General features: G+C 50.3%; 3 long non-coding RNA genes across 4 annotated transcripts; 2 read left to right on the forward strand and 1 right to left on the reverse strand.

Annotated features, from left to right (window-relative positions):
• The first annotated feature begins 423 nt into the window (after positions 1 to 423).
• Positions 424 to 4,023, forward strand: LOC132691470 (uncharacterized). Of its 2 annotated transcripts, none has more exons than XR_009615793.3 (3): positions 424 to 790; positions 1,531 to 1,641; positions 3,937 to 4,023. It is a non-coding gene; the product is annotated as an uncharacterized LOC132691470 (long non-coding RNA). The 2 variants fall into 2 exon arrangements; XR_009615792.3 differs by lacking the exon at positions 3,937 to 4,023 and adding an exon at positions 3,584 to 3,851.
• On the reverse strand, positions 1,434 to 1,999 carry LOC132691471 (uncharacterized). Its single transcript, XR_009615794.3, has 2 exons — positions 1,736 to 1,999; positions 1,434 to 1,620 (listed from the first exon to the last, which is right to left on the reverse strand). It is a non-coding gene; the product is annotated as an uncharacterized LOC132691471 (long non-coding RNA).
• Positions 4,024 to 5,366: 1,343 nt separating the features above from the next.
• Positions 5,367 to 7,396, forward strand: LOC145715460 (uncharacterized). The gene is made up of 2 exons (XR_014137657.1): positions 5,367 to 7,063; positions 7,166 to 7,396. It is a non-coding gene; the product is annotated as an uncharacterized LOC145715460 (long non-coding RNA).
• The last annotated feature ends 543 nt before the right edge of the window (positions 7,397 to 7,939 follow it).

Consider the following 7,939-nt stretch of genomic DNA (forward strand, 5'->3'; position numbering starts at 1 on the left):
GCGGCTCACTGACCAACTCTTGGTTTCAGCTCAGGTCATGATCTCACGGTCCGTGGGTTCAAGCCCCGCGTCGGGCTCTGTGCCGACAGCTCGGAGCCTGAAGCCTGCTTCGGGTTCTGTGTCTCCCCCTCTCTCTGCCCCTCCCCGACTTGCACTCTGTCTCTGTCTCTCAAAAATAAATAAAAGTTAAAACAATTTTTTTTTTTTTAAAGAGGCCCTACTGCCTTAAAGCTTTTAAAGTTCTGGAGCAGAAGTTAAAGCCACTGCATTTTATGAATAAAGCCAAAACTGGCCTTCTCGTTTGCTGTCATGAACTTTTGAGATCTTACAACATAAGCAATTGTGATGCGTTTGCCAATGATGGAGAAAAGAACCCCCCCCCTTTTTTTTTAACCTCCTGCAAAGCTCTCTGGCTAATCCCTAGAATTCTCCCAGGAAGGAAGGCTCCTGTCGCTGCTGATGGTCTCCGACCTCTCCTCCCTTTAACTTTGGATGATTCTCTCTTGGCAAACTGAAGGAGCACAGCAGGGGACAGCCAGGGGACAACCACCCGGCAGAGCCACCCAGGTGCACTTGAAACAAGGCACCGAGCCCGTCCACAGGGGTGCTGCCAGTGAGTGTCCTGCATTCATTGTGACGCCAGGCTGTGAAGACAAATTGACCATTGTGACCTTCTGTCTTCTGCCAGGAAGGCGGCACCAGCCTCCGAGCTCCGGGTCTTAAATCTGGCCTCAACGCAGAGGTCCGTGCTCCATAGGGTCTCTCCACTTCTGCAACACAGCTAACATTTGTACGGGCCGTGTAGACAAGAAACGGTTTCATATTTATTTTTGAGAAACAGAGAGAGAGCGCGCATGGGGAGGGGCAGAGAGAAGCAGGGAGCCACAGAATCCGAAGCAGTCTCCAGCTCCGAGCTGTCAGCACAGAGCCCGACACGGGGCATGAACCCATGGACCGTGAGATCATGACCCGAGCCGAAGTTGGACCCTTAACTGACTGAGCCCCCCCTCTCGGCGCCCCCATTTCAGTACTATGTCCCATCCCATAGCCTCGTGGTTGAGAACACAGGCTTACGGTTCAGAATGATCCAGAATGATCGGTGCTCAAACAGCATGCAGGCGAGAGGCTACTGGCGGACTTGACCCCTCTCTTTTCCTCAGTGTGTTTCCACAAGCTTGGCCGAGGGAGTGGCTGGGGGAGAAGGCGGGACAGACAGACAGACCGAGGGAGGAAGAGGAGAGAGAGGGAGGGACAGGGAGAAAGACAGGAAGACAGGGGGTCAGAGGGAAAGAGCCAGCAGGGGTGGGGGAGACAGAAGCAGAGGGGCCCGAGGCCACCGAGGTCCTGTTCCAGCAAAACCCAGCGAGGCGTTGCGCACATCTCTCTCTGGCAGTGGCTCTGCAGGGAAGGAAACTTGAACATACCCCTCAGAATACGAGGCTTTGACATAAAATTTATTTTGAGCTCAAGGTACTTGAAAAAGCAGCAGGTGCAAGAAAGCCACCGTGACCCTCTCCTTTTTCTTCCCAGGAGCAGAGAGAAAACCCCACCTGGAAGATGTCTTCCCTATTCGAGAAGGAAGAGACCCAGTGAAGACAAGGACACGGTGCGGACGCTGTTCTGGGCAAAAGGAACCATAAGGTGAGCGCACAGAGGACAGAAAGAGCTCAAGCGTGCACTAAGAGCCCAGCTGGGTTTGCCACAAGCTGGCTTACGGCAAAGGGAGGCATGTCACCTTCCAGAAAGCCTGGGAAGCTCAGCAAGCTGCAGGCAGACAGACATCAGGCAGGAGCTGAAATGAAGTCCCCAGGGCTGATTCTCTTCTCCTTCCAGTAGGTTCTCTATTACCAGCATGCTCGCCTTCAGGGTTGCCAAGAAATAAGCCTAGCGGGTCTCCAATTCCCAGAGTTCCAGGCCGAAGGAAGCCACTGGAAACCTTCCCTCCCTTCCTTCCCTCAAGGGCCACTCCCAGGGGACAGGCAGCAGACCACCTCCAGCTGAACCCATTACTGTGTTCGCCGTCTTGGGTCTGGATCATAAGCTGGATCTCCAAAGCCGTGGATGGAGCCCCGTCCAGGCCAGAGAGAGCCAGCCCGTGGGAGGGGTGGGCTCCCCGTGTCATATGGGGGGCGGTTGCTGGAGAAAGAAGTCTAGACGCTTCCAGAAATGAGAGGAGGTCGTTGTAAGTGAAGCAACGTGAGCAAATGGTCCAGTGAGCCTGGAGAGGTCCGTCGGAGACCCGGGAGGACCACGATTACGGCCAAGGTGCCCTATCCCGGGTTTTTCTTACTTCCTCCATCACAGTCACCAGAGTCAAGACCATGGACTAAAACGCACCAGTTGACATTCGTGCTGTCATCTCACTGGTTGCCAGGTAGCCGTTTCCCGTTGTAGGTTATAGATCCATATCCCCCCTTTTCTTGACCTAAACCGAACAACCAAATCTGCCACATCTGTGTGGGAAACACGCGTGTGTCCCTGGTTGCGGTCAGGTGCTGTGCTTCAGGTCGACAGGTGTGAGAATACCCACGGTGTGAGCACCCGACTAGCGTGAGAAAACCCAGTTAACAGTTGGGAGGTTGGGGTGGGGGCCTCCGTCCTCAGGCCCCCAAATTATTCTTGTCACCCACAGGCTGGCTCTTAATTAATTCAAACCTTTTAAAACCGCCAAGCAGGCTTTTTACTCTATAATGAATAGTGCTAATACATGTCTCCGATCCTAAATAAATCACCCGCGTGTACAATCTTAACTGAAGGGATTTAAAGGACCCGGATCTCCTAGACATTTTTGTTTTGTTTTACGAACCTTTTGCAGTCTACCTTTATTTCGTGTATCCTAAGAAAATATTTGAGCCGTCCCCCAGTAGGTACCAACGAGTTCCCTTTCTAGGGAAGGAAATCACAAAGCAGGGTCACTGTCTCTTACATTAATGTACAACAGAAATACTGTAGGATTGTATGTGTGTATGTGTATAATCACATGCATAAATACTTTATATTGCATTTAAAGTACACATGCCACATGTTTTCTTTCTTTTTTTCTTTCAGGAGACTGTGAGAGTTACTTGATCAAAATTGAGTACATTCTTGAGAAACAAGGTTTAAATGGGTCTTGAAGTATATGGGTTTCGATAAATCCATGGAAAGATAAACATCCATGGAGGATATAAAGAATTAAACAATTTCTCCCAGTTGCTTTGGAAATATATCTAGATTCACGTTTTGTTTAAGAAATGAGGTTATGTCACCAGATAGAGGTTAGGATTTCTTCTTTTGAACAGAGAGGAAGGTGAGTATTCTAGCCACTGTGACAGACCCATGGAGTACAGTTTTGAGTGACAAAGTCTGTTATGAGCTATTTCAGGATAAATTATTAACAGAGTGGCTTATATCTTAAGCAATTCTGTTAATATATCCTCCATAGTAATATCATATATATCTTAAACACATATATGTATATGTATAAGTTACATATATAAGTTATATGTGAGATATAACATACGTGATATCTTACACCTTAAGCAAACTCTATTAAAAACGAAGTGTCTAATATGTATATTCCAAATCCATACTGTCTGTCTAGGAGTGAATATTCTCTGCTGGAGATTTAACCAATCAGTAGCCTTGGGTCGGTATTTATAATGCTCTCCTCTACCAGAGGCGCCATCTACATAATGAAAAGGAACACAGGACTCACTCGCCCACCTTTGGTAACAGCTGGGATTTTGCACACGCATGAGGTGGCCGTCACGTGCAGTGGCACGGCCAGATCCAAGTCTCCTGGCTCCGCGTCTAAAACGCGCTGCGGATCAGGGCTGTGATTTTCAACTTTCTCAGTGAAATCTGGACACTCTGACGGGCGTTGTGTTTGGGCGGTTCTCTTGAAGGGATTCCGTTACGTGCAGAACTATGACACCTTTGTTTCGGTCCCTTCAGAACCATGCTGTTGCTTGAGGAGACCTGTGCATTCCCTTGGGTGCCCTCTTTTGAACATGAAGTCCAAATTCTTCGTGTTTGCGAATAAGCAGCATTCTTGGGTGCTGCCCTGATGGCACAGGCCAGGTCTCGCCTGCTCCGCCCCAGGTGGAGGGCTCGCTGGACTCACCGTCCAGTCACGCTGGTCCCTCTAAGCCCGTGTGTCTGCAGTTCTTTCAAAAATAAACTCTGCCTACAGACGGAATCTGACAGCCGTGCCGTGAGGGCTTTGGGAAGTAGGCGTGATTTGTGAAATCCCACCTGAGAACCTCGAACATCAAAGGAGGGATGGCTGGCCAAGTGTGTGGGGTTTTCGTGAACCAGCTCCGGGTTCAGAGGCAGAGCGACCTGGGGTGACTTTTCCAACACCCCTGAGCCCGGGTGCTGAAAGCATCTCCCCCATGAGGTTGTGTGATGAATAAACGAGGCAAGGCACATGCGACGTCAGCAGAATGACAGGCGACTCATAGTGATGAAAAAGCGATTGTGTCGATGTAGTTGTACTTTGTTGTCTACTTCTGGCTACTGGCAAAGGCCGTAGCGGTCCCCACTCACGTTCAGGATCATCTGATTACGCTTCGCGGTGGAAACAAACAGTTAATACTTGCCCACGTCCAACAGATTTCCTACCGCATTGGAACTGGGGAGGGAGGCACCCACTAAGGTCCGAAATTCAAACAGCTTTTTCCCTGGTATACAATTTGGTTTCTATCTACATTAGAAGGGGTTTTCTTAGCCACTATTTGGGGAAACTTCAGGGGAAAACATAATGCAGCACGAACAACTACAAAGGGCGGCTGATGCCCTTGGCATTGAACAGCTGCCTTTGTGGAAACTGGCGGGGTGTCTCCGAGTAGCACACACGTTCCTACTGCTTGTCTATGTCCTGGAAGCGAGGAGACGGTGTCATCTGCTGTGGATGCCCATCCGCGGCCCCGCGGCCGCCCCACGCACAAGGACGGCTCACGGCCAAGGCCCTCCCGGTGCGCCTTCGCCACAGTGACGCTGAGCACGGGGGTCTTTGACAGGCTCTTGGACCCTTTGCATCGAAGTTATAGAGTCCATTACCTTGCGATTTTAATTAGTGCAAAAAATAACCGATTTTGTTAACAAGAAAGAAATCAATTTCACCGCAACACTGGTCGGGTATATTTGAAAAACCAGCACAACGAGGTAACTGTGAAGACGCGTTACCCTACCCGGCACCAGGCGCATGAGGGACTTAATAAACGCTGTCTGATGCTGGTATTGTGTGATAAGAGGAAAAGTTGATAAGGCAGAGGAAACAATATGAGGCAGGGCAGTGTCGTCGTCTGATTTTCTGATGGATATCCGTTGCCTTTCTGCTGTCCTAGAAATGTAGCATTGAGCTGAGGCACTTAGGGTACCAGTGATCGTAACAGATCTCCGAGACTGAGCCTGATACGTGGCGTTCAGTTCTGGAGAGATCACAAATCTGGATCCCATTACTGAATTCACACATACAAGCCCATGGAACTCCTCGGAACCCCGACAAAGGACGCCAGAGACAGCCGCCCAAGAGAGATCTGTGCCCGACTCCAGAGGCACGTGTTCTATGTACCACACACGGAGCAGCCCTTTAATCGGGATGTACCCTGTGCGATCATTTGTCTTTGGGCTGGACGTCAGCAACGCGTAAAGCACTATCATGCCTCCTGCGGATTTTGTGGCCAAAGCCACGCATATATTTATGAAGTACTTTTCCTACTAAGGTCGGCGTGTGTGAGAGTGTGTGTGCATGTGTGTGGTTTTTGTTCACTGAAACCCGCCCCGTGTGTGCGAGAGTCATCAACAACGTGCATAGCCTCCCTACTTTGTGCGTCCAGAAGTGAGCCTCCACAGTGGGGCTGTCACACAGAAGACCATCAGGGAGGCGGTGCTCTGTCAGTAGAGGTCACCTGGTGTGTGCGTGACCTACAGGTGACGCTACAGGTGCGTGTACACGGCCGGCTGATATGCCGGTTGGTGGCGTAAGAGAGGAAGGATGATCAGATATTTCAAACTAACTCTAACACACTCTGACCACAATTAATACGTATGCTGGCCTTTGTTCACGATGAGTCACAGAAACGATCAGAACAAGTCCTCGTCACCTCATCACTCCAGAAATACCAACGGACTTCATAAGATTTTGGCCTTGAACACTGGCTTACCGACTGAATTGCTGTCTTTTCTCAATGCCGAGAAACACGCCACATCCTCTCTGAGGGTTGTTTGCACACGGACGGTGGGGTAGACACAGTAAGCCAACTAGGAAGCCAGTGGCGTGCCTACGGCCTCCACCCGTTGCCACACGACTCGCTCCTGGCGCCTGACGAGCCCTATCATTACACAAGGGGGCTTCGTGCACTCTCACCTTGTGCAAGATACCGGGGATGACGCTGTATGAGGACAGACACGAAGGGGAGTCTCAGAGACGTCACCCACGCAGCGAGGAAGGTGCTCTGCAAGGACCCCAAAGGGGCGGACTCCGGGCGTGATTAATGAGCTCATCTGTGTTCTTCCAAAATGTATCTTCATTCCTAGTGTGCACGTGAAAAACACACTGAATTAAACTAAAGTTGCAAACCCAGAGTTCAATGCCAAGAGGCTACGAGTAGCAGGTGTTGGCTGAGCTTCTGAGAAAGAACCTCCCTCTAAAGACGGGCAAGTGCGAACATTTCCGCACTTCCTGCCCAGGCGAGGCTCGCAGCTGCAGGGAAGGATCCGATCAAGGCTGCCCTCCGCCCCGCAGGGTCCTCTCAGCTCTGTGGGCCCCGGGCCTGACTGTCAGCAGTCCCGCCGACGCACGGCTCTGAGTTCAAGGACACCTTACTTCTCTTTGGTCACATTTTACAAAAACAGGAGCATGTTCTAAATACTCGGTTCTTTGGCAAAGTGCGTGAAGGCCAGAAGAACGCAAAGGATGGAGACAGGGGAGACGAGCGGACCGACCTGAGAGAGGCTGACACCTGTGTCCTGTCAGGGGCCACAGTGGCCTCCATACCACGTGGGACAAAGGGCCCGGGCTAAGAGCTCTTGCCTTTTATCATAATCCCCAGAGGATGGGCTGAACCACGTCATTAGCGTAAGATACTCGCACTTTTACTATTTCGTTTGGGAAATGACCCAGGGGGAGTATGGCTCCGCAGTATCTCCATCAAATTTCTCCACAAACTTGTCTTCATAGGTAACAACGTCAGGCACCCAGGGGCTCAGTCAGTTAAACGTCTGACTCTTGCTCAGGTCATGATCTCACAGTCGGCGAGTTCCAGCCCCACGTCGGGCTCTGTGCTGACAGCTCGGAGCCTGGAGCCTGCTTCGGATTCTGTGTCTCCCTCTCTCTCTGCCCCTCCCCTGCTCATGCTCTCTCTCTCTCTCTCTCTCTCTGTCTCTCTCTCAAAAATAAATAAACATTAAATTTTTTTTTTAAAAAAAGAGAAAAGAAAAGTTCTGGACACATGTGTCTCTTAGAAGCCCTTAGTGAAAGTCCTGGACCTCAAAGCTGGTGGGAGAGCCCATGAGCAAGACGAGGTCAGGACAGAAGGGGGTCGTGTCCTGGGGACTTTCCTCAGCTCACTCCTTAGGGGACACAAAGGAAGTTTCACAATTGGAGCAAACTCTTCCCCAAGGAGATGAGGGAGGGGGACAGGGAGGGGGAGGGAGGGGAAGCATTTTTCCCCACAGAATTTAGTTTAGTCAAAAATACATGTAGAACAAACATTTGACGAGTACGTCTGAGGCCTCGCGTGAACCACTTTGCTGCATCCAATGACACTGAATCCGAAGGACAATTCGGTGTGACTGTTTTATAGGGACCCCTAAGAGGTCAAGTCCAAGGTCACAGAGCCACTTAGTAACATCCCCATGGTTTCCTTCCCGGCATTTTACCTCGAACATTAGGAAATATTAATTATTTGCCAATAGTAATATTGAAAGCAGAAAAGTGATGGACTTCCAGGGA

The sequence above is a fragment of the Panthera onca genome, chromosome B1 (assembly GCF_046562875.1).
Source record: "Panthera onca isolate mPanOnc1 chromosome B1, mPanOnc1 haplotype 2, whole genome shotgun sequence".
Lineage (NCBI taxonomy): Eukaryota > Metazoa > Chordata > Mammalia > Carnivora > Felidae > Panthera > Panthera onca.